The sequence below is a fragment of the Orcinus orca genome, chromosome 11, assembly GCF_937001465.1.
Source record: "Orcinus orca chromosome 11, mOrcOrc1.1, whole genome shotgun sequence".
In the NCBI taxonomy this organism is placed as follows: domain Eukaryota; kingdom Metazoa; phylum Chordata; class Mammalia; order Artiodactyla; family Delphinidae; genus Orcinus; species Orcinus orca.
The window spans coordinates 54,997,011-55,024,561 of record NC_064569.1 but is presented as its reverse complement, the minus strand read 5'-3'; the positions used below and the strand labels follow the sequence as shown (position 1 = coordinate 55,024,561).

At 39.3% G+C, this 27,551-nt stretch overlaps 1 long non-coding RNA gene across 1 annotated transcript in view; it reads left to right on the top strand.

The window, feature by feature from the left end:
* Positions 1-16,581: 16,581 nt before the first annotated feature.
* Positions 16,582-27,551, top strand: part of LOC117197500 (uncharacterized) — a 124,050-nt gene continuing 113,080 nt past the window's right edge. Inside the window, exon 1 of the long non-coding RNA XR_004478150.1 lies at positions 16,582-16,628. This is a non-coding gene — a long non-coding RNA (uncharacterized LOC117197500). The remainder of the gene's footprint in view (positions 16,629-27,551) is intronic.

Genomic DNA, 27,551 nt, shown 5'->3' with positions numbered 1-27,551 from the left:
ATTTCACAGCTTGATGGTTAGAATTTACTTTAGCTGGTTTGATTTAACCACTACAGACTCGTACTCAAAATTAAAAGGCCTCTCATGTGAAGCGGAGGAGAATTTGATTTCAACAAACAATGTTTCTGACATCACTGGGAGGGCCCTGGTTGGGGTGACTACGGAAATCTGCTATTTCAGAAACCTTATCACAATCTTTTCTTTGGTCTATTTTTCTTCCCTCCTCTCCCTTAAAAAAAAAACCAAAAACCAAAAAAAAAACCCCAAAAAAGTCTTGTTCAGTTTGGTCCCTCCTTCTTTAAACTTATTGTCACAAGATGATGAAAATATGTTTGGTCCATACCTTTTTTTAGTTGAATACACTATCTTACGCAAAACTAGATCTTTTCCACAGTAAATACTTAATTTTCTGCCAGGATTTTTGAAAACAAGGTATCTCTCATTCTCAAGAATAATCAGATTTACTTTTTAACCTTACAGTTTTCTATGTAATAATATATGTTCATTTTTGTTGAGGTCTGGAGTGGTTATATGTACATTTTTTTAAAAATTTTATTTTTGGCTGTGTTTGGGTCTTCGTTGCTGCACGCGGGCTTTCTCTAGTTGCGGCGAGCAGGGTCTACTCTTCCTTGCGGTGCGTGAGCTTCTCCTTGCCGTGGCTTCTCTTGTTGCGGAGCATGGGCTCTAGGTGCACAGGCTCAGTAGTTGTGGTGCACGGGCTTAGTTGCTCCGCGGCATGTGGGATCTTCCCAGACCAGGGTTCGAAGCCTGCATTGGCAGGTGGATTCTTAACCACTGCAACACCAGGGAAGCCCTATATGTACATGCTTTTACTCCTTTTTTGGGGAATCTCGAATGAGTCTCCAGTCTATCAAATGTGTTTCCTATGGTATTTTTGTTTTTTGTATAATCACTCAATGTGGAATAATGCCTCACCTGCCAGTACCTCTGTTTAATCACGTCTCAATATTATTTTTGTCATTTTACCAAAATTTTTCTCTAATCCCTAAATATAGATTTTAATCCCCCAACACATTTTGTTTTCTATGTTTATGTATCTCAATTTGTATAGTTTCTATAAATTATATGGTTTCTATAACTACTTGAAACAATGGGTTCATAGGCTGTCAAATAATGTCACAAGAAGGAAATGCATAGAACTAGAGTTCCCCTGCATTTCATTGTGTTATTGATTTAGCAGTAATCTCATTAACTGTGCTACGTTCCAAAGTGACCACAAACATTACTTCAGATTGCTAAGCAGAGAAACTGTCCTTTGGAAATGAGTACAGATAATTTGCAGAACGGACACAGTCATTGTAAAGCATGTTTTAGCTAAAAGCTAAAGCAAACAAAACCTGCAAATGAACTAATAAAAAAGAAAAAAAAAAGGGTTTGAAAAATAAATCTTGTGCTGCACTTAGGGAAGAGCTGTATGACATTTCCTTTTGCTGTAATAATGGTATTCTATTTGGTTGACCAGCTGGCCAGCCAGCCCCTAAAGACTTCATATCTTGTTTTCCAATTATAGGACTACAAATTAATGCATCTCCAGTGTTGAGCAATGACATTTTGGATCATTTAACTAACTCCTTTGTACAGGTTACCTTCCTTTATCAGCACCATAAAAATGAGACTGACGGCAGTATATTACGGTCACTGCAAAGAGTAGCCTAATAAGCTGGTTGAGTCGTGAACTCATTCTTTTCTGTTGCCCAGCATTTCTAGCAGAGCTGAAAGGTTGAAGGAAAATGAACCATACATTTTGTAAACAGACAAAGAAACGTGGTGCTAGGTTGCCTTTGACAATTTTAAAGCTAGGATGAAAAATCATTTGTTCGCCATATTTTAAAATTAAGGAAACCATTGCTTAATAATGAGGCTCAAATTTACGTAATTGGTAGAATCATGATATGTATCAACTGACAATTATACTGAAAATCATCTGGAGCCATAAACATTTGTAGAATTTTTTCCTCTTAGAAAAATGCCTCATAGGCAGTTTATTTTAAACCATATTTCTGTAACATTTTAACAATTCCAGAAATGATGTTAGGATATTAAGTTAAATTTTTTGTGTTGCTACTATCATAACATTTGACAAATGAATAATATGAATACGCTTGTGCTCTGCCATTGACTTGACTGGCATGGTAAAGGCTTCTTTTGTTTTCAGGGTTTAAATTGTTTGATTGGACAGTATGGGAGAAATAACTGCATATTGCATCATAAATTCTTCTTGATGGGATGATGCTTTCAAAGGAACTCAGACTCAAGCTCCCTTCTTCTTGTGAGATTTGAGTGGTCAAATTGGAAATCCAAAATCTAAATCTACCGTTTTCTTCCTTGCTCTAGAAGAAAGCACATTGTCAAGTATATTTTTCCCTCATAGGGAATAAGGTCTTTTCATGGCTGGGAATAGTCATATTCACAAATAATGTGAAATTTGGAGTTTTGATGTGCCACCGCCAAGTGTGGTCATATGTAGAGTCTCAGTGCCAGATGCAGTCTACGACTTTAAATGTGTATATTATCACTGTGTATCTAATCCCCATGAATTATTGTTTTAGAATAAATCCTGCAATTGTCTCGTGACTATCACATTGTTCGGGGGGTGGTGAGGTGGGAAGAGTGTTAAAAGTATTACGTTGTCAAATGTTAACACTTACGTAATTTTTGTAACCCCGTTCACGTATTTTTTTCCTTTTTAATGAGACAAGAGTCTCACAAAGAAAAAGAAAGTGGCTCTTTTTTGAACTCTGAGAGACTTCAAGAATATATACAAAGAAAAGACTGATGACCTAAATGATTTTTCCCTAAAAATACTCAACTATGTTTTTTATTTATATTTTTTATTTTTTGCGGTACACGGGCCTCTCACTGTTGTGGCCTCGCCCGTTGCAGAGCACAGATTCCGGATGTGCAGGCTCAGCGGCCATGGCTCACGGGCCTAGCTGCTCCGCGGCATGTGGGATCTTCCCGGACTGGGGCACGAACCCGTGTCCCCTGCATCGGCAGGCGGACTCTCAACCACTGTGCCACCAGGGAAGCCCTCAACCATGTTTTTTAGAAGAGTGAAGTAATATTCAAGGAAAGGCAATTAGGGAAGAGAAGTTGGAACTAAAAAAAGAAAAGAGACTAAAAAAGAGAAAGGACTAAAGCTATCAAAATATAAACATTAGCCAGCCATGATTTCAAGAAGCGCTGTTCACCTTTTGATTATTCAAGCACTGACTAGGACACACCTGCACATTTTACTCTTCTGTTAAACCTGGGAATGCCCTTTTTCAGCAAAGCACAAATGCAATTAATGTTTGGACCCTAGACAGTGTTAGTATTCTCAGTTTAATACCAGGGAAGCTATTTTCCTTCTTGTAAACTGCTTCATCAAGCATCCAAATTGTAAATTGTAAGTGGTGATATTTTTCTTACAAGTACTTTCTCCCATTGTGTCTTCAGTGTTTCTTGTTCTTTTTATGATGCTGCTTCCTGATGCTGTTTCTTTTATATCTACCCTATCCATGACGATTTGCTGCTCAGAGCTCTGCGTATAGCCCTACGTATGCTCACAGTCCCAGGCTCATATCTTATTTCCCCCTAATGGCACCAGTTGCGATATCTCCCCAGATGTGCAGAACTGATATATACTAAGTTCTCAAGGTGTGGTCCCTGGACAAAGACCATCAGCATCACCCAGGGACTTGTTAGAAATGCAAAATTTGGGGCCCTACCCTAAAGAATGAGAAACTCTGGGTATGGGGCCCAGAAATCTGTCTTTTAATAGATTAAAACTCTACAGGTGATTCCAATGCATGATAAAAAGTGAATATTTATGTTTTAACAGGAGACAATATCTTCACCCAAAGAAATGCATTTTTTCGTAGAAGAATTCCACAGTTCAGGTTATCAGGGCCAAAGGGAAGTTATTCTACTGTCTTCAGATTATAGCACTAACTCCGTCCATGCATAAAAATGGATGTTGCTTTGGGTGCAAATGCTAAAAGAAATCATTTAAAGCTGCAACCATTCAGATGGTAGGCAGGTAAGAATGGGTATAGTTGCTTAGAAGTGGGCTGGAAAAGACTTGGTTTCAGTTAATTGAAGTAGGGAAAAGATTGAAAGGAAATTTGCTACATTTTTTGCAAACAAGGGCAAGCTTTGTTTTTTTTTTTCTCTGTCTTTTTGCTTTTGACCTTGAATGATTACAATAATGGCTACAAAGCCTCTGAAAATTAAAGCTCATTTTACTACAAAGAATTTTTATGCAGTAGCTTTAATGTTGAACTTAAATTGAACTAGATTCCAGACTGCATACTGTTATTAACTTTCTTGGTACTTTTATGTAAATGAATTAATTTGTCTCTCAATTTCTCTTTCAACTGTAGATCTTTTCAATATATGGGCATAGTATGGGAATAGAGACCGTTAATAAAAACTATCAGAAAGTGTTTTTATAATGCTTTACTCTTTCTAAGACATGATCATGAATATCAGTGTGCATATTATATTGACGTAACTAAAGCATGTTTTCTCTTTTGTGTCTTTTACACAGCTACTACTAGTTAACTGCAGTTAGATTACCTCGGCAACCTGGGGGGATTATATGAACTATATACTAGTCAAACTATCACTGTGGTTGAGAGTTTAGGCACTATTTCCAGCCCCGGTTGTGTACTGCAATGACACGTAGATGAAAAATGTGTAAGGGCACAATCTCCTTAACAAGAACAAAATGCAAAAGCAACTCCAATGGCTGATTGTTTTGTGGGAACCAATCCCCTTTCCCCCCTTTTTTTGTGGGAACATGTAGCTGGCACACAGTAGTAGGCTTATGAATTGAATAACTGAATACATTATTAAAATAAGAGCAAATTAAACAGAAAGGATTTAGCTCATCTTTAGTTAAGAACACGAGTAACATTTAGCTCTGGGAGCATATGTTGGAAGGACAGAAAAAAGTGATCACCCGGGCTTCCCTGGTAGCGCAGTGGTTAAAAATCCGCCTGCCAATGCAGGGGACACGGGTTCGAGCCCTGGTCCGGGAGGATCTCACAAGCCGTGGAGCAACGAAGCCTGTGAGCCACAACTACTGAGCCTGCGTGCAGCACGCCTAGAGCCCATGCTCCGCACAAGAGAAGCCACAGCAATGAGAAGCCTGTTCACCGCAACGAAGAGTAGCCCCCTCTCACTGCAACTATAGAAAGCCCGCGTGCAGCAACGAAGACCGAACGCAGCCAAAAATAAATAAATAAATTTATATAAAAAGAAGTGATCACCTAAGTGATCAAGCGTATGAAGATCCATGAGGTTTTCACATAGATCCTGCAGAGTTCAATTTGATAATTATGTGATTGCATTTTTTTTACCTGCTTCTGAAAGAGTGTTCAGAATTAAAGGGCAGTTTGAGGAGCAGGGGAGAATGAGAAGAACACCAACTTTCCCAGAAGCTGGCAAGGTGGTGACTATGGCTGGGATACCTTTAATATCTCGCAGGGATATCTAAACCAGCAGCTTCACGTAAGGGCCCAAAGTTACTGACACGTGGGTGACAGAGCAGTCAAACCAGTCCAGTTTATGTCTGATCCATCTCGTGGCAGAATAATTTTTTTAAGCTAGCATTTTTCTTCTAATTCTCTCAAAGCACCATGCAAATAATTATTGACCTTCCCAACATCTGACAAAGAAGATAGCAAAGCAATGTATTTTATAAATTGCTGGTGGGTGGATGGGTATACTAGGAAGTAATTTAATTATCTCTTGGACTTCACGTCCTCAGTTCTATCTACCCTACGGTGCTACCTATGTGGTAACATAGGCAGTAGGTGATAGAAGAAAGAGTGACTTTCCAGTCAGACATTGGGGTCTGCACCCCAGACCAACCACTTAATTAACCTTGTGACATTGGACATGTTACTTAACCTTTCTGAACCTCAGTTTCTTCATTTGTAAAACAAGCATAGTAATGCTAGCTTTTGTAAACATTAAAAATGCTATGTGTGACCAGTCAGAATGGCCATCATCAAAAAGTCTATAAGTAATAAGTGCTAGAGAGGATGTGGAGAAAAGGGAACCCTCCTACATTGTTGGTGGGAATGTAAGTTAGTGCAGCCACTATGGAAAACAGTATGGAGGTCCCTCAAATAACTAAAAATACGGTTACCACATGATCCTGCAATCCCACTTCTGGGCATATACCTGGACAAAACTATAATTCAAAAAGATACATGCACCCCTATGTTCGCAACAGCACTATTTACAACAGCCAAGACATGGAAGGAACCTAACTGTCCATGGACAGCTGAATGGGTAAAGATGATATGATATATACATAATGGAATATTACTCAGCCATAAAAAGGATGAAATGATGACATATGCAGAAACATGGGTAGACCTAGAGATTACCATACTAAGTAAAGTAAGTCAGAGAAAAATAAATATCATATGATACTACTTATATGTCAAATCTTAAAATAATGATACAAATGAACTTATTTACAAAACAGAAACAGATTCACAGACATAGAAAACAATCTTATGGTTACCAAAGGGAAACTGGGAGGGAGGGATAAATTAGGAGTTTGGGATTAACAGATATACACTACCATAGATAAAATAGCTAAACAACAAGGACCTACTGTATAGCACAGGGAACTACATTCAATATCCTATAATAACTTACAATGGAAAAGAATCTGAAAAAAGAATATATATATATATATATATATCCCTAACCCTAGCTGAATCACTTTGCTGTTTACTGGAAACTAACACAACATTGTAAATCGACTGTACTTCAATAAAAAAATTTTTTTAAATGCGTGTGTGAAGTGTCTGGTGTCCGGCAAGTTCTCAACACAATAAAAGCTACAACAGTTACTTTATCTTTAACATTATCTATTATGTCACACGAAGAGAAAATGCTCATACTTTCTGATCTCGGGCATCTGGCATTTGCTGTCTTCAGCAGGATTTCTCAGTTGTGCATAGATCATGGTCCCGAGTCAACTTTTTAACCCCTGTGACAAGGCATCATAATGAAAAAAATTCTAATTTTATGTAGGATGTATTTGTTAATCTGTGGTCAACTTCTTAGCCAGATCTTTTGAAAGATTCCTTTGAAAGTCCTCAAAGAAAGAATTCATTTGGTATTTACACTTGATCACTCACATTTTATGTATTTTAAGAGTAGGCAACATCTGGAATCAAGGTCTATTTATACAGTTTGTTTTTCTTTTTTTTTTTTAGCCAACAGATGACTCCTGCTGGCACTCTTCTGATGTGACTTGGTCCAAGCCTGCGGGGTGATATCCTGGGGACCAGCCACTGCCCCCTCACAGCCTCTGAGGCAGCAGGCCCAGCTGACCTCTGCTGGGCTCCCTGAGTCTGGCCCCTGCCTGGCCCTCTCGCCCTCTCTCCGGGCTGTCCGCTGGGCCTGGCCCACTCCAGCTGCTTCCCCTTCATTTCCCGGCTTCATAGCTTGTAGAGGGCTTGGGAATACTTCCCAAGTGAGGCAGTGATCCGCATTCTTCACAGCGGGCAGTCTTCCGGCCGAACAGGAGTCTTCCTCCTGCAGCATCACCCACCTGTGAGCAGCTGAATCGCTTCTGGAGGCGTCCCAGGCAGCCAGAGCTCAGAGCACGTGACAGACCTCAGCGGAATTCCTGCCTCCGTTGTCGGGAGGCCACCCACTGCACACTGGAAATCCCCCCTGCCCGGCTTCCCACCTCCGACCCGAGGGGAAGCATCATCTAAGCAGATTTATACACCGTTCCTGTTCTGCCCTGGTCCCATTTCCCCAAGTGAGAGCCCTGAGGAAGGTCAGCAGGGCTTGGAATCAGCTAACCAGGGTTAAATCACGGGAAACACCAGTCAGGAAACAGGAGCCAAGAGTGGTTTCAGATAGTTGACAAAAATCAGGATGGGCTGAACATTCACCGCTGTGGATAAGTGGAGCCGGCCTCTGCCCGCTGCGATCTTTGTGCCTCCGCCGCTGGGGAACTCCAAAGGCTTCACGCAGTGCCTGAAGCTCTAGTTCCTAGCCCAGCTTCCTTTTTCCAGTAAAAGCAGGGTGTGGTGCAGCATTTTCCAGAGTGTTCTGTGGAACAAGAATCCCCTGAGATGCTCCTTGAAGGTTTCCATGGTTGAACAACATTGTGCAACACTGCACACTGCCTCTGGCTTGAGCAGATTTGCAGAGTGCCTTCATAGGCTAGAGGCTCTTGGAAGTTCTGCTTTACCCAGAGGTTCTGAAAGTTACTGGACCACAGAATGCTTCTGTCAGGAAACACCTCATAACAACCAGTGAAATTAGTGTACGATGAATATCCTGTTCTTTCAACCTGCCAAGCACACACCTACCTCAGGGCCTTTGTTCTTGCTGGTCCCTCTGCCTGGAATGCTGTTTCTATGGATATTCACATCACTAACTCCCTCACTTGATTGAGGTCTCCGCTCCAGAGGTGTCTTCCATGACTATCCTATCTAAAAAAGCCTCCTCTTTCACCCCCATCTACTCACTTTCTATTTATCCCCTTCCCCTGCTTCATTTTTTTTCATAGCACTTATAACTCTCAGCAAGACAAGTCAGTTATTTGTTATTATGTAAGAATTAATTTAGTTTTGATAAATCTACTGAAATTTAAATTAAGCTCCATGAGGGCAGAGACACTGCTTTGCTCTGATGCAGCTTCAGCTCTGGAATGGTGCTCAGCGCAAAGCTGACATCACAACAAATAATTGTTGAATGAATCCATGAAGAGTGGAAAAGGGCAAGGGATCTCAAGCAGAAGACCTGGCATTAAACCCTGACTGTACTCTTTTCTTTCTTGATGTGACCTTGAGCAAATTCCTTCAATGCTTGGGCCCTTGATTTCTTTATATAAAATGAAGAGAAAAAAATAACATCCATCCTGCCTATCTTACAGGAACATGAGAAGGATCAAATGAGGACTTGGCTATCATGGTGCTTTGTAAACAGTTAGGGGCTGTCTTAGTCCATTAAGGCTGCTATAACAAAAATACCACTAACTGGGTGGCTTATATGAACTACCGAAATTTATTTCTCACACTTCTGGAGGCTAAGTCTTACATCAGGGTGCCGGCAGATCTGGTGTCTGATGAGAGCCTGCTTCCTGGTTCATAGATGACCTTTTTTTTTTTTTTTTTGCTCTGTCCTCACATGGCAGAAGGCAGGAGGGAGCTTTCTTGGGGTTTCTTTTAGAAGCGCACTAATTGCATTCATGAGGGCCCCACCCTCATGACCTAATCACCTTCCCAAGACCCCACCTCCAAATACAACTGCATTGGGGATTAGGTTTCAACATATGAATTTTGGGGTGATGCAAACATTCAGACCATCCAGGCTAAGCAAATATAGGTTGTTATTATCAAAGGTAAAATGCAGCAAAGAAAAAGGGAGGTAACCCCCATGGTGGGGATCAGATTCTCTGGTAGTGTGAGGATAGGTCATTTCGACAGAAGGGAAGGACAGAAGAGGTAGTTTGATCTAGAGAGGAAAGACCCCTTGTTATTGTCCTCAGCTGCAGGGAGCTGGGAGTACTTGGGAGTATGGGTGGGGGAGAAACTGTACAAACAGAGGCTGGTGAGTGCTGCTACGCCTCTGATACGTTGCTTTTCAAACGAGTTTATTTAATTCTTCTGAAAGCCCTGATGGGGTAAGTGTTTTATTTATAAGGTAACTGAAGCAGACGGGGTTTCAATACTGTAGTCAGGGCCATATAGAAGTGTGAGTCCAGATCTCAGTGCTGCTCTGAGGCTGTGTGACAGTGCAGTCTTGGCTCCCACAGAGCCTAATGGGGTCTGCTCCTCGCCCTGTTTGGAGGTGGCCCCGTAAGAGCAAGGGCAAGGGCCACCAGAGAACATCTGTTACCCTCTTCCTCAACTCTTAGAGAAAAAGAGTTTCAACTACAAATCTACAGATACTGCTGAGACCTAGGACCACCCACTGGGGTTTCTCTCTGGTGGAGGGAGCAGGGGAATGAAAGAGGAAGATAGGAAGTTGTTAAGATGTAGCACTGGTTTTGACTTTGTTTTTAGTGGAAATGTGCATATGTTCAGAAAGCGGAAATGGTGAGGCTGGGGCAAGTGGAGATTGCAGGTCGCTTTGTTTACTTGTTATTTTCTGTTGCTAGGGCTAATTTCTTCTCATATCTTGTTTCTCTTTATTTTTTAATCATGTGGGGTTATTACTGTTTGCATTAACTAGTTATCTGTGTGTCTCCATCTGAGTCAATGTAAAAATCATAAATGACTTCAGTAACAAATCTGGGAATTTTGTCAACTGCATGAGATCTAATATTCTTCTCTGTGTTACCCATGTTTACCTAATCAGGATTTAAATCAACTTTGAAAAAACCTTAATGTATTTGGGTGTTAAATTCAATAAAGTTTTCCTACAAATCCAGCTGTTAGACCTGATGTGTGAAACTTGCCCCCACTGAAGATGCCGGGAACTTTGCCCATAAAATAGGGGACCATGGTTGGAAATCAACTCTTGACATTTTTAGAAAATAGAATAAAATGAGCATGATTAATGTTGTTTCTACTCCATGGAGCTCATTTTCCTTATAACAGTTGTCAGAGTGAGTCTGGAGGGAAGATTTGATTATATGTGTAAAGTGGCAAATCTAAGCAATGATCAGGATAATTCAGCCCCCAACCCAAACCTTTCACTTGAAATAAATAGGTAACCGATATTTGGAGGTGAGGATGGGCAGAGGGAAATGTTTTTCTCTCTTTTTTTTTTTTTTGGTTTTTTGTGAATAACGCTCTCAGTTTTCTCAGTTCAAGTGAATGGACATTCTGCTTCTGTGTGTGTGTGTGTGTGTGTGTGTGTGTGTGTGTGTGTGTGTGTGTGTGAGAGAGAGAGAGAGAGAGAGAGAGAGAGAGAGAGAGGAAGCATTCTAAGCTTTTCAAAATTTCTCTCCCTCTCACGTCATGGGCTCCCCACTCCCCGCAGGCCCCATGCACATCTCTGTCTCTGTGTCATGATCATGGGTCTAGCAGATGGACTAAGGACGGAAACCCTGGCTGCAGACTCAGAATTTGAATCCTGGCTTCAGCACTTTCTTCTGGCCTTGATGCAGTTTTTAACCTCTCTGTCTCAGTTTTCTCATCTGTAAACGGGGATAATAACAGTCCTTATATTTCCAGGTTGTGCTGAAACAAATTTCTAGGCTCAAGATGAAGCTGCTCCTGCCCGGGTATCACGTCAGCAAACAGAAACTGAGATAACTTTTTGTGTCCCTGTGAATGTTCCTCTTGAGATAACTTTTGTGTCCCTGTGAATGTTCCTCTTGACCAGAAATGCAGGATGTCCAGTCAGCCAATCCCCAAACGCCAAGCCAACTCTGGGCCTTCTCACCCCCAAACAAGGCGGACTATGTAGACCCAGCCAATCAGATATTTTCTATTTGTCTTTCCTTGTTGTTTATTCTCTAGCCTATCAGAGCTTCCTGCCTTCTGTCCCTTTTTGCAGTTCTCAGGAAACTGAGAAACTGTCCATTTCATGAACTGTTAAATAAAGTTTGTTTGTATCACCTAAATTGTCTTCTTTAATCATCTTTTGAATAGTTGTCATGAAGATTATATAAGATAATCATGTGGGGCATCTGGCACATGGTAAACCACTCAGTAAATACTAGTCAGAATTATTTTTACTACTAAGGTATTCCTTTCTTGAGGGAAAGAACTACTTTACTCATCTTGCCACCCTCACGAGACCTTGTATGTGGTAGGTGTTTAATAACTGTCTATTTAATGGAATGGAATCCACATTTTAACAAGACTCAGTGTGTTGCAACTGGCCCTGGGGTTTCTCAAAAATATGCGTCATAATCTGCATATTCTCCTTGCAGGTATTGTCAGGTGTCAGGATGAGAGTTTGAACGCTCCACGGCCCTAAACATAAATTCATGGTGTATTTCTCAAAAGCATATCCTATGCATCTAAATGTCACCTTATTTTTTGAACTTGCACTTAGGTAGATTGGATCCTACTGTTCTGTGGTCTTCCCTGGGAGCCCGATCTTTATGGAGCTGGTAGGGGTCCTGGGCACATGAAGAGATTCGCAGTTGTGGAAATCAGACAATTGAAGTTCTAAACAGCTTTGCTGAGAAAACAGTCATTTCTGTTTCTTCTAGGTTACATTCTTGTCACCTGCTTTTCCATGAGATGGTCAAACAGAGGCAGAGGAAAGAAAATTAATTAGGAGACTCATTGCTATTATTATTATTAATACCTTTGAAAGGCTTTGTAAATTGGGTATTTGCAAAGGAGAACTGCTTTAGAAACAGTACAATCATTCACTGTCCATCTGGGACAAATAACTCTGTGGTACTGACTGCAGAAATCATTTAGGTTGTACAGATCAAGCTCCAGGAACAGCATTTCATTGCAGAGGGATGGCAAGAATTGACTGTCTTATTAAGAAGCAATGTGATGGTAAAACATGATTAAAGTGAGTCAAAAGAAATTACCAAGCAGCGGTCAAGAAAGAACGGAGGGAGGCTTGATCATGGATATATAGGCCCAGATAAATGAATTCTATGGGCGTTTGTTTATAATAATTATGCATAAATATGTGAATAATAATCACACCCCCGAAATTAACTGAAAATTATACTCCTTTCAATTGCATGAAGCAGTTTACATGCCCGTTATCAACTGAGCCAAGGAACATGTAACAATGTGAAAACTAAGAGTACCGTGAAATGTTTCCATAAAAAATGACAGTCAGTTTTTCCTTTACTTACATCTACTTGTCAATTTCAAAGGACTCAAATTTCATTATACCGTATAAATAAAGTATCCTGAAGGCACTAGCTCCTGCTGTTTCCGAAAGCTACCCTATATTTAGAAGTTTTCTGTGGCTTTCAGATAAACGTAGTTCCTTTAGAAAGCAGTTCTCATACCCTAACCTAAGTGGACAGAGCAAGGGCTGTTTCTAATGAAACTAAGGAATTTGTGATGTCATCTTGTGTGTGGCAATCCCTCAATTAAGAGGGGAGGATCAGAAAATGCAAAACCCTATGATTACACCGAGCAACTTAAAGGAAATGCATCAAAAGCTCCTTATGCATGGTGACAGTTTGCAGAACCCTCTAGAAAGTGAAAAGGTCTGCTCTTTTATGTAACTTGACTTTGGAAGCCGGAGGTGACAAACTTCACAGATCCACAGCCTCCCCTTTGAGCAAATGTAGAAAACCACTTGTTGGTTCCTCCCCTCTAAGCACCCCTCCCTGTGGCTCCGCTTCGTTTTTAAACTACTTTATTTTTGGTAAAAGTCAAGCTTACCAAGCTCTAAATTACACGGAACCTCCTGCTATCCATCCCAACACTGCAAGCGGCCCCAAGATGAAAACTGGTGCATCACGTGTAACAAGGCGGAGGAACGTTATTTTATTATTAGTTGGCACCAGAATTCCTCCTAGAAAGGGAAATGTATTTACTTTGAAAAATACCCTGATAAGAGCTGAGAGAGTAGAAGAGAGCTCCGGAGGGCTTAGGGTGTGGGCGGAATGTTTCTGAGACAAAGGGAGCAATTTGGCAGTAACTTCCCAGAGCAGCATCCCGAGAGACAGGGGAGGGGCCGCAGCCACTGAGAGGGCGGAGAGCGCCTCGCATCTGCCCACGTGACTCTTCCTCCCCTCACTCCCGCACCCAGCTTTGCTGAAATTTACTGAGCTGATTAAATATTTAGTGCAAGTCTTTTATTTATTTGTTTGTTCATTTACTTATTTATTTATAGAAACTTGTGTAAGGGCTCGGCTTGTGTCTAGATCACAGAGTAGAACAAGAGTTAAATTGTGTGGACCCAAGAGTGGAGGCAGAGAAAAGCCTCTGAGAATAAGTGTTAGGGATTTTTAAGATGCTCACAGATCTAGATGGGTTTACTGAAATCTCTGAAGGGATGAGAGAGCCCCTCATGGCATCTTGGTTAAACCAGCTACTTTACGGGCAGAATCACTACTTTGTGATACTGTCGTCATCGATGGGAAGCTACTGTGTGTCTTAAGCTACTTCATGGACGGGTACATGGTAATTGATGCAGTAAACACCAAGCATCATAGTTGATTTTGCAGTCTTTGAATTGGCTAGACTTCAAAATAATGTTAATTTAAGAGGCTGGCTGATGGAAAATAATGGTTTTAGTAGAATATCAAAGAACTTTAAGATCCCAGCCTTACTTTTCATAAATGTCGAACAACACCAGTTTTTCAAAATCAATTCAAAATCCTGGAGAATGAGGAATAAGTTCAGAACTGTATAAATTGGGTATCTAATATTCCCAAGGGATTTTTCATTACCCAGATTGCTAAGGTGCAGGTGAAGATGGACCAACAAATTGGTCCCTTTGCACATGATTATCATACCTGTTCTAGCATCAAACCTAGAGGACCACAGTGTAAACCAATGGACAAAAATATATTTGATTATGGTTCACAGTGTGTCTTAGGACTTTTGGGGTATAAAAATAATAATGGTACATCACCTAAAGAAATGATCCAACGTCATTAGATATTTCTTCCAAATGGAATGATCAGACCCAAAGTTTCAGATTGCACCATCTCCTGAGAGATGCCTTCTCTGACCCCACTTATAAAGTTTTTCCCTGCACATCACTCTTTGGATTTTCTTCACAATACTTAGCACCACCTGGAGTGATCCTGTTCATTTATTTTTCACCTGCTTTTGGTCTGTCTGCCAACCATTGCAATATGAAGACCATGAAAGCAGGGAACTGACACTCCTTGTTCATTTCTGCTTCTGAAGATCGAGGATAATGCCTGGAGCCCAATCAGAACTCGATAAAATATTTGTTGAATCATTTAATGAATTTCACTCAGCATCTAATCTGTAGAGATTATCAAAATCCTCATAGGCCACTACAAATATAGTGTGGTTATTATTATTATTATTATTATTTGCGGTACACGGGCCTCTCACTGCTGTGGCCTCTCCCGTTGCGGAGCACAGTCTCCGGACGCGCAGGCACAGTGGCCGTGGCTCATGGGCCCAGCCGCTCCACAGCATGTGGGATCTTCCTGGACCGAGCACGAACCCGTGTCCCCTGCATCGACAGGCGGACTCTCAACCACTGCGCCACCAAGGAAGCCCGTGTGGTTATTATTATAAAGAAAAGACATACTGGAGCATTCAGTGGCTGGTATTTTGATTTAATTCCTTTTGATTATCATCCTAATCTTGGATCATGTAAATGATGATCACATTATACCCATCAGGATACTTTGCAAGAAAAAAAAAATTCAGAATTATAGCTGCTCTGCACTCCAAGTATCTAGAGGTGCAATTAAATGACAAAACAGTAGAGTTCATTTTTCATATAGAGGGATGTTTTCATGTTCAATTTTAGCTTTAGGTTAACAGCATTATTAGATTACATTCTTGGGTCATTAGAAGAATGGGTTCACTTTTTTTTTAATTAAAAAAAGTTCAGTTGTGGAAGCTGGATAGTAATGCCTATTTATAAGATTTAGCAAGATTTAACATTATTTTTGATGTAAAATTTATTTGAAACTATAACTGTGAACAGGGAATGCATAAGTTTCTCTGAACTGAGAACAAATAACAAAAATGTTCTTTAGCTCCATATTGTGGATAATTAAAAGAATATACACTGGTCTCTTGGCCCTTGGTTGTGGGAGATTGTTTCCAGGATCCCCCACCCCTGCAGATACCAAAATCTGCAGATGCTCAAGTTCTCAAAGTCCTTGGATACAGAGGGCTGACTGTATTTCAAAGTACAAATGCATTGTTCTGAGAGAGTGGAACTTTTTTTTGGATGATCTTATTTGTGATGTGTTCTCACAGGGGACTTGTTTTTTAATGTAACTAGACTTATTAGACAAGGAAGTTATTAATTTTATTCTGTGTATACTATTGTTTCCATCCTCATATGAGAAGAATACAGAAGTACTGCTGAATTAAGCTGAGTGTATAAAAGAAATTTCCAGGAACTTTTCAAAATTTCCTTTCTGGAATTGGTAAGTGCCTATTTATTACTGGTGAAGTAAAGAAAGAACTGTTTTCAGGTGTTTATCTATGCACAAATTGTTTTGGTTTTGTGTCCAAAACAGTACTGTAATCATTTTAGTTATCTATTTCTGCATAACAAATTACCACAAAATTTAGTGGTTTAAAACAATAATAAGCATTTATCTCTCATGGTTTCTGTGAGGAATTAGGGAGCGGCTTAGCTGGATGTTTTGGCTGGAGGGGTGGTTTCATGAGGTTGCAGTCAAGATGTTGACCAGGGCCACAATCATCTGAAGGCTTAACAGGGGCTGGAGGATCTGCTTCCAAGATGGCACACTTACATGGCAGGCAAATATGTGCTGGTTGACAGGAGACCTCAGTTCCTCAAGATGTGTACTGCTCTGTAGGGTTGCTTGAGTGTGTTTACAACATGGTAGTTGACTTCCTCCAGAACAAGTGATTCAAGTAAGCAATGTGGAAGTTGCTATGTTTTTCCATGACCTAACCTCAGAAGTCACACACCATCACTTCCACCATGTTCAACGAGTCACATAAACCAATTCTTACATAGCATGTCAAGAGAGTACAGAAGAGCATAGATACCAGAAGGTAAGAATCATTGGGAAAAATCTTGGGTTTCCCTGGTGGCGCAGTGGTTGAGAGTCCGCCTGCCGATGCAGGGGACACGGGTTTGTGCCCTGGTCCAGGAAGATACCACATGCCGCAGAGCGGTTGGGCCTGTGAGCCATGGCCGCTGAGCCTGCATGTCCAGAGCCTGTGCTCCGCAACGGAAGAGGCCACAACAGTGAGAGGCCTGCATACCGCAAAAAAAAAAAAAAAAAAAAAAATCATTGGGAAAAATCTTGAAGGCTGACTGTCACAGTGAAAATTATCAGGGTTACCTTAAAATCTCCCACCAACTTTGAATTGGTTACTAATGTGCACTAAAAAGTGCTTTGCAAATTATCGAGTGGTGCAAAAATGGAAGTAGCATTTAACAAAATGGCCTGATAAGTGGATAAATAACATTTCCCTCCAAATATTATGAACAAAGTATAGCATCATGTTGCATAAAGCAAATAAGTAAATATTGTCAAATCTGTTTCATAAGATTATAAACATCCTCTACTTTTGGTGGGGAATGAGATCAGATAATTGAAAAAAAAAAGATGGAGGAAGGGAAATATTGGAGAACAGAATAATAGGGTCCGGGACGGGGTGGGGGAAGTAGTAGAGAAGGAGAAGGGAAAGAAATGGGGATAAAAGGGATGAAAGAAGACAAATAGGAGAGATAATAGCAGAAGATATAGAAGACAAAGATATGGAAATAAGCAAAAGAAATGTAGGAAAAAGAGATGATCTGTTAAAAAGAGACAGGAAAGGGGGAAAAGATCAGGAGGAAGGGAGAGAGAGTTTTTTAAAAAAAGCAAAATAGAGATTAGCTTTCTCATTCTTTTCCTCTGTCAAGGCCTTTTCCACCTCAGAACAGGGCCAGGGACTTGTAGCTTCTCTCTTGGTTTTTCTCACTGTTTTTCCTGGCTTCCCTGGAGTTCCCTTTAAGGCCTGGTTCCATTTAAGGCCTCATTCCCTTTAAGGCCTGGTTCCCTTTAATGCTTGATTTTCAGCTTGTTGCTCAGACTGGGTTGGCTAAGGGTGTCTGAAGAGGAGAGAGGAATGACCATTTTATTTAATATCCAACTTGTTCTTCTTAAGGACACATTATCTTGTTAGATAATATTTTTCTAAAAGTATTAAAAATATAATACATCAGAAAGAAGAAAAACTGGCACAGGCAAATGATTTTCTTAGAGAATTTTGGTTCTGTAAACAATTATTACCATATTTGGCTTTGGTTCCCTTTGTGTTCCTGCAGATTAGTATAGTTCATTTTGGGTTTTTGATTCAGGGTTCATTTTAGTTCAGGTTCCTAATTCAATTTACGTTTCTGTGATTGAACCAAAGTTCCAGTTAAAAAAGTACTCAGTGGGCTAGGCTAGATTCCTTAGCCAATACTTTTTTTTAAAACATGAGAACATTACATAATACGTGCGTCAATAATATTTGACTTCTAGATTTAAGGGAAATTTGGATAAACATTTTTCATATATTAAAATATTAAATAAGTAAATTGATTTTTTTCATATATTTTCAGTGTACTTTCTGATGTACAAGTTAACTCACAAAAGTAAATTTAAACAAAGTAGCTTATATAATATGCAACCTTCTTTTTCGACTGTCTCTTGCCCCTCTCTTCCCAAACTGGTTTCTTTTGCAAAAAACGATTTAAATTAAAAATTTTTTCAAATATGGAATAAATTCAAAAAGTTCAAAATTTACCCCTCTTGGAATTCATTTGGACTTCTTGAATTTGTGGTTAGGATCATTCACTTGGGAAAATTCTCAGGTCTTATCTCATCAGATATTGTTTCATTCTCACTCTTTTCTCCTTCTGGAACTCTGATTAGAGGCATGTTACTTTCTCACTATCTTCCATGTCTTTTAATCTTTCTTTCATGTGTTACATCTCTTTGCCTCTTTGTGCTTCTTTCTAAACAAGTTATTCTGGTCTATCCTCCATTTCAACAATTCTTTCTTTCTTTTTCTTTTTGGCCTGGGTATTTTATTTTTTTAGTTTACTTTTGGCTGCGTTGGGTCTTCGTTGCTGCGTGGAGGCTTTCTCTAGTTGCGGCGAGCAGGAGGTACTCTTCATTGCGGTGCATGAGCTTCTCATTGCGGTGGCTTCTCTTGTTGCAAAGCAGCGGCTCTAGGCGCCAGGCTTCAGTAGTTGTGGTGCACAGGCTTAGTTGCTCCTCGGCATGTGGGATCTTCCTGGACCAGGGCTCAAACCTGTGTCCCCTGCATTGGCAGGTGGATTCTTAACCACTGCGCCACCAGGGAAGTCCCCTTTTTAAAAGTTTTTATTGGAGTATAGTTGATTTACAATGTTGTGTTAATTTCAGGTATACAGCAAAGTGAGTCAGTTATACATATATCCATTCTTTTTGATTGTTTTTTAGATTCTTTTCCCATACAGGCCATTACAGAATATTGAGTAGAGTTCTCTGTGCTATACAGCGGGTTCTTATTAGTTATCTATTTTATACATATTAGTGTGTGTATGTCAGTCCCAATCTCCCAGTTTATCCCTCCCCTCCCCCCCAATCTCCTGGTAACCATAAGTTTGTTTCCTACATTCATGACTCTACTTCTGTTTTCAACAATTCTTTCTTTAGGTATGCCTAACAAGCTGTTAAAACCATCCATTTAGTTTTTAATTACAGTTATTATAGTTGTCAGTTTTTGAGGTTCTATTTGATTCTTTTAAAAAATCTGCTTGGTTATTCTATATGGTTTCTTATTATCTGGATTTATTTTCAAGCTTGACTTTTTAAAATTATTTATTTATTTATTTATTTTTGGCTGCATTGGGCCTTTGTTGCTGTGCATGGGCTTTTCCTAGTTGCAGCGATCGGGGGCTACTCTTTGTTGCCATGTGCGGGCTTCTCATTGTGGTGGCTTCTCTTGTTGTGGAGCACGGGCTCTAGGCGCCTGGGCTTCAGTAGTTGCAGCACACGGGCTCAGTAGTTGTGGCTCGTGGGCTCTATAGTGCAGGCTCAGTAGTTGTGGCACATGGGCCTAATTGTTCTGCGGCATGTGGGATCTTCCCGGACCAGGGCTCAAACCCGTGTACCCTGCATTGGCAGGCAGATTCTTAATCACTGCGCCACCAGGGAAGTCCTTTGACTTTTATTTAATAGAGTAATCATAGTCATTTTGTAATCTGTGTCTGATAATTCCAGTATCAGAGGTTTTGCAGCTCTGTTTCTGTTATTTCTGCTGGTTTTTGCTTTAGTGCTTTGTCTCCTAAATGACTATGAGCTACTCATTTTCTTTAGAAAATTATTTGTGAGCATTCTTTGAGGCCCTGGACGATGGTGGGTTCTTCCAGTGGGGATTTATGTTTGCCTTGGCTGTGCCTGGGACCACTATCAGTTCTTGACTTTTTCTTGGATCATCCAGGTTGTGTGAATTTGTAAATCCTCATGAGGGCTATCTGTTATTACAACTCATCAGGGGAATTCCTTTCCTTTATTCTTGCTTTCTCTGGGGCAGGAGTTGTGGGATTTATTCTTATACCAAAGGTTCATCCTTTTACCAGTCCTCGGGGATCTGAGTGTCCTATTTAATTCCCCAGGTAGGCTCTGGGCTTTGGCTTCTGTTCTTCCACATTTCCTGAGGCCACGGAAACCAAGGCTGAGATTGGTGAGGTTTGGCAAATGCCCTCAGTGTCCTATTCACTTCTGGGTTCCTACATTCACCAAAAGTTAGGCTTAATAATTTCTTCTTAACATTCCTTTGATGCTTTTAAGATTTTACTAGTATTTTATCTAGTATTTTCAGTTGGAGGGTTGTTCCAATTATTTAGCCCACTCTATTACTGGAAATGGAAGTCCTGGTAAAAATTCAACAAGTACAAAAGGGTATAGGGTAATAAGTCTCCCTGTTATTTCTGTCTTCCTGATTACCATATGATCATCTCAGTAGGTGCTGAAAGAGCATATAAAATTCAGAACTCTTTTACACACTCACCCACTCACATATACAGACTCTTAGAAAACTACGAATAGAAGGGAAACTTTAAAAGCCTGACAATGGTTTACATCATACTTTAGAGGTGAAAGTTTGGAGGCATTCTTGTTCAAGTTAAGAGTCAGTTAAGAGTCAGACTAAGAGGCTTCTGGCACCACTTCTATTCAATGTTGTATTGTATAGCAAATGCAATAAGAGAAGGAAGAGAATTAATATATAGAAGAGGAAAATAAAAACTTTCTCTTATTTGTAAAGGATATGATTGTCTATAGAGACCATCTAAAAATTCAGCAGGTTTGTAAGACACAATAGCATTCTTATATTGATAATTATTGTTTAGAAAATTAGTAGAAAAATATATAATTCATAATAGTAACAGAACAATAAGATATCTTTGAATAAATCTAACAAAGTATCTGTGATACTCTATGGAGAAAATAGAACATCACTGAATCACATTAAAGAAGATCTGAATAAATAGAACTATATACCAATTTTGAGAGAAGGAAGATTGAATATTATAATTATGTCATTTTCTCCAAATCAATCTACAAATTCAGTGTTTTCTGTGGAACTTGTCAAGGTGATACGAAAATTCATTAGAAAGAACAAAAGTTAAGCCAATTTTGAAGAATAATTTGAGGGACTTGCTTACTATAAACCTAAGGTAACTAAAATAATATCGTATTTATGCAAAGATATAGAAATACAGTCATCCCTCAGTATCCATGGGAGATAGGTTCAAGGACCTCCCCAATACCAAAATTCACAGATGCTCAAGTCCCTTATATAAAATGGCATAGTATTTGCATATAATGTATGCATGTATGCACATCCTCCTGTATACTTTAAATCATCTCTAGATTACTTATAATACCTAATACAATGTAAATGCTATGTAAATAGTTGCTGGTGCACGACAAATTCAAATTTTGCTTTTGAAATGTTCTGGAATTTTTTTTCCCAAATATTTTCAATTTGTGGTTGGTTTAATACCTGCATATGGAACTCACAGTATAGAGGGCCCACTATACATATATGTAACAGAATAGAAAGCCTAGAAAAGAGCCATATATGTTTAGAGATATAGCATATGACGTTACAAATAATTGGGAACAGGACAAACTATTCAAAATATTGTCATGGAATGGATGGCTATCCACACAGAAAAGAAAACTGTCACACTGTACACTACAGTGTTAATTGCAGGGGGATTAAAGACCTAAATATGGGACTTCCCTGGTGGTGCAGTGGTTAGGAGTCTGCCTGCCAATGCAGGGCACACGGGTGCGAGCCCTGGTCCGGGAAGATCCCACATGCCGCGGAGCAACTAAGCCCGCGTGCCACAACTGCTAAGCCTGTGCTCTAGAGCTTGTGAGCCACATTACTGAGTCCACGTGCCGCAACTACTGAAGCCCACGCACCTGGAGCCTGTGCTCCGCATCAAGAGAAGCCACCGCAATGAGAAGCCTGCGCACGGCAATGAAGAGTGGCCCCTGCTCGCCGCAACTAGAGAAAGCCCACACGGAACAACGAAGACCCAACGTAGCCAATAAATAAATAAATAAATAAATAAATAAAAATTTTTTAAAAAGACCTAAATATGAAAAGCCTTTAACATTTTAGGACATTTTAGGAGAAAATGTAAGAAATATGTTTTTGATCTTGGGACAGGGAAGGATCTGTTGACTAAGACAATCAAAAGCATACACCATAAAGGCAAAGATTGATAAAATAAAAAACCTTTGCTTAACAAAGACACCATAATCAAAGTTGAAAGAAAAGTTCAGAATGGGAGAAAATATTTATATCACATACAACTAATATAAGATTTATATTCTAAATATATAAAGTACCCCTACAAATAAAAAAGAAAAAGACAAGCAAATCTAATAGAAAAATGGGCAAAGATATGAACCAGCTGTTTAGAGAAGTGGCTAATGTAGTGGGTAGTGCAGCTTTAAGGAAAATCTATGTATGTGCACAAGAGTTTTCATCATAGCACCGCGTATAATAGGAAAACACTGGCACATCCTAAATGTCTCTCGGTAGAAGAATGAACAAATGGAAGTATAATATATTCATAAGCTGGAATACCATACCTCCATCAAAATAAGTAAACTAGAACTATAGGCATCAGTAATTATAAATATAAGATTTTTTTAAGTCAAAAAACAAAGCAAAACCAAGCTGCAGAGTGATAATACAGTATCATGCAATTTATATACAGGTTGAAAACTACTGCATAGTGCTCCATATTACTGATGATTTCTTCAAATTTAATATTATAAACATGTCCATGGTAACGATAAACTTTTAATTAAGGGTAATGGCTATATCTGAGTAGGGAGCAAGGGGAATGGAATCTGGGAGAAGTATATAAGGGACTTGCCTGTATTGATGAATTTCCTTTCCCCCCTCCAATTATATAAGTGTAGCAAAATGTTCAGATTTGATAAAGACCAATGGCAAATAATACACAGGTGTTTAATATATACTATATTAACTATCTATTAAATATAAGATATAATATAAATTAAATATATGTAATACTGTCTAGTATGTTTGGCATATTTCATAAGAAATCGTTGAATGAAACCCTATAATCAATTAGGATGATTCAACGTCAGGAAATATATTAATGTAATTCATCACATTAGTAAACTCAACTGGTAAATTAAAGAAGTGCTTAAGAATATAATGAGCAAGAAATGGGTAAGATTTATAAAAAGAAACCCAACAAAACTTTAACTGAGGACTCAAGGCAAGACTGGAATAACGAGAGAAATGACCATGTCCTAAGGTAGGACAACTTATATTGTAAAATTACCAATCCTCCTCCAAGGTGATATGGAAACAATGCAATTCCAATTGGAACTTTGATGTTTTGAGTATTTCAAATTAATGAGTAAGAGGGGGAGCAGGACAATTGGCTATCCATGAGGAAAAGAGTAAAGTTTGTCTTATCTTACCCAACTTATAAAACTAAGTTTCAATTTGATTAAAGAGCCCAATGTCAAAAAAAAAAAAATTATAGGGCTTCCCTGATGGCGCAGTGGTTGAGAGTCTGCCTGCTGATGCAGGGGATGTGGGTTCGTGCCCTGGTCCGGGAAGATCCCACGTGCTGGGGAGCGGCTAGGCCCGTGAGCCATGGCCGCTGAGCCTGCGCGTCCGGAGCCTGTGCTCCGCAACGGGAGAGGCCACAACAGTGAGAGGCCCGCGTACCGCAAATAAATAAATAAATAAATAAAATTATAAAATCATTGGAAGGACATGTGAAAGAAGTCTTTTAAAATCCTGGAGTGAGGGACTTCCCTGGTGGTCCAGTGGTTAAGACTCTGCACTCTCAATGCACGGCGCCCGGATTCGATCCCTGGTCAGGGAACCAGATCCTGAACACTGCAACTAAGAGCCCGTGTGCTGCAACTAAAGGAACCCGCATGCCGCCATTAAAAAAGATCCCGCAAGTGGCAATGAAGATCCCATGTGCCGCAACTAAGACCCGGAGCAGCCAAATAAATGAAAAAAAAAAAAAAAATCCTGCAGTGAGAATTACCTTTCTGCACATGATATTAGAATCTTTTTCTAACAGACTCACAGACATAGAGAACAGACATGTGGTTTCCAAGGGTGAGGAGGGCAGGATGGAATGGGAGTTTGGGGTTAGCAGATGTAAACTATTATATATGGAATGGATAAACAACAAGGTCCTACTGTATGGTACAGGGAACTATATTCAATATCCTGTGATAAACCATAGTGGAAAAGAATATATCTATATCTATACCTATATATCTATATATCTATATAACTGAATCACTTTGCGGTTCAGCAGAAATTAATGCAACATTGTAAATCAAGTATACTTCAATAAAAAATAATCTTTTTCTATAAGGAAAAGATTGACAGATTTCACTGTATAAAAAACTTTAGTATGCTTTAAGACAGATTAAAACAAAACAAAATGAAAAATTAAAGAGTGGAAGAAAATAATCACTGCAGATAAATGATTTCTGTCCATCCTGGTCAGTGAGCTCCTATGAATTGCTAACATTTATCAGGCATTTCTCTTTGTGCCTGGCATTGTTCTAAGTGCTTTTTAATTTTAAGCCATTTAAAATTCCACAACAACCCTACGGGGTAGGTTCTAGCGTCATCGTCATTTTATTGGTGAGGAAACAAGTACAGAGAGGTTAATTAACTTCTCCAACGTCATGTATCTACTAAGGGGTGGAGATGGGATTTGAATCCAGCTAGGCTGGCTCCAGCTTCTGTTCTCTCAACTACTCTCTTGCTTATAAAGCAAAAGCGAACAAACAAATAAGCAAAAAGAACAACCCAAGTGAAGAATAAGAAAAAGGAAAGAAGAAATTTCATGGAGGAAGAAATACAGTGGTTTACAAAAGTGTGAAAATATGCTAAACCTCATGAGTCATCCAAGAAACGAAAATTAAAAGAACATGAAATGTCACCTTTTGCCCTCTAGAGTGGTAAAAAAATTTTTATTTTTTAAAAGACTGTAATAAGGAGATAACATTAACTAAAAAATTGAAATATGGTAATTGGTAAGAATTTGTAGATACTGACACTTATACTTTGGTGGTGGGAAATAGGTGGCTTTGACACTTTAAGGAAGGCAATTTGGCGGTATTAATCAAAATGAAATTCACACACCTTTAGATTAGCAATTTACTTTTTGGAATTTAGTTAACTATTCTTTCAGCAATATACACAGATGTGATGGAGCTATACAACAGTGTGACTGAAACATTAGAAATAGTGCAGTAGATCTATATGTTCTGATATGAGAAAATATCCAGAGTAATGGGTATAGCTGATATATTTGGGTTAAAAAATGCATACGTCTGTGTCAAGAGCAAGCCCCTCTGTATACTCTCGGGGACTGGTGCTTTTCTCAGAGTCTCTGTGGTGGTTTTCTAGAATACCCCTGACTTTTCTAGTCTTAGTCCCTCCACAGGAGGGATTAGTATTGAGTGTCTGCCGGGGTTGCCTGTACTTATGACCCCTCTGGACACAAGGGTCCCTTCTCCAGCTCAGATTGTCTTCGATGTTGCTAGTAAATGTTTGTCCCTTTGCCCCAGTTCCCACTGCTGATGTAGGTTTGCTCACGTAGATGTATTTTTATTTCCTGGGTCATTTCAATGAGATTATAGGAGAGAGGCAGCTGGAAACACGTGTTCAAGCCACTGTATCACCTGTAATGTTTTTCATACCTTCTTTTCCCCTACATTTCCTCTAACTACTTAGGGATATTTTGGGAGTTGTAATGCCAAATAGCTAAACATTTGGAAGAGTGCATATCTGGAATTTTGCCAGAACCAATTAAAAAAGCAAAGTTTTGATAGAGAAACTGATAGAGTGTGGTAAAAATGAATGAAAACTTATTTAAGGAACATAGTTTATTTCGCATAGTTAGAATGGACTTTATCTGTCCGCTTAAGACTGTGCAAGGATTTTAATTGAATTCAGCTCTTTTACTGTACCTGAAGGGACAGTGTGCTCAAGGAACAAAAGGATCAGACTGTGATACCAGTGACTAAAATAGGTCTGTTTTTAAAGAGCATGTGATATATGGTGATTATCATTCAATAAAGCCAGCAGGAAGCAAGGAGATGGAAATGGTCCCAATGAAGACAAGAAGGTATTGTCACTCATTAACAGGGAACATATCCATCAGCCTTGCAAATAATTAGAGATATTAAAAATCACAACTGAAAGAGCATATGGGGAGCTCTGCATTAAAAAAATAAGTTCCTATTTGTATATTTCACCTGAGTTTATAATGTGCTTTCACATACATCATCTCATAGAATCCTTACAACCATCCAGGTGAGGTGAGCAGTGTATTATTATTCCTACTGTGTAGATGAAGAAATTGCTAGTCAAGTGGTTAAACAATTTAAGGTCACACATTTAGTTAGTAGAAATTATCATATATAAAAGCTTTTAAATCAGATCAGCTTTTTAAAAAATTTTAATTAATTAATTTATTTAGGCTGCATTGGGTCTTCACTGCTGCATGCGGGCTTTCTCTAGTTGCAGTGAGCAGGGGCTACTCTTCGTTGTGGTGAGCGGGCTTCTCTTGTGGAAAACGGGCTCTAGGCGCACGGGCTTCAGTAGTTGTAGCATGTGGGCTCAGTAGTTGTGGCTCGTGGGCTCTAGAGCACAGGTTCAGTAGTTGTAGTACACGGGCTTAGTTGCTCCGCGGCATGTGGGATCTTCGCAGACCAGGGATCGAACCCGTGTCCCCTGCATTGGCAGGTGGATTCTTAACCACTGTGCCACCAGGGAAGTCCCCAGTTTTTTTTTTTTAATATGAAACTTTCAACAGCTATAGGGGCAAATTAATACATGGTGATATTTTAGCACATTACTAAGATTTTTCACATAAAAGACCAAACTAATGTAATTCGTTGAACTTTCATAATATTTCCATTGAGATTCAATCACAACGGCAAACCCTGAAATTGGCCATCAATCCTGAAATTCCTAAAAATGCCGGGAGACATACCAAACTTCTTTTCCCCAGTCTAAGAGAAACTAGTAAAGCAAAGGAGAGCATAGGCTTATATGCTAATTCAAAGTGTGGTGTCCTGTTCTTCATCTATTCATTTTCCATTTTACTGATTTTCTTGAGAATCTGTGTTTGTAGGTGAATAGGAGTAAGCTGAACACAGTTGATTAACAAGCATTTGTTGGACATCCCTTATGTACCTAATGAATAAAGAAATGTACATAGCACTTAACAAAACATCTGGGGTGATATAAGAGAAAAAAGAAGTGGTCATGATTCCTGAGAAACATAGAATGTAAATAGGTAGAAATAAAGTCAAGGAGAAAAAACACAAAATGATATGTGGAGAAGTATGAAATAATTTAGGCCATATAAAATACATCACTAATAGGAGAAACAGAGTAAAC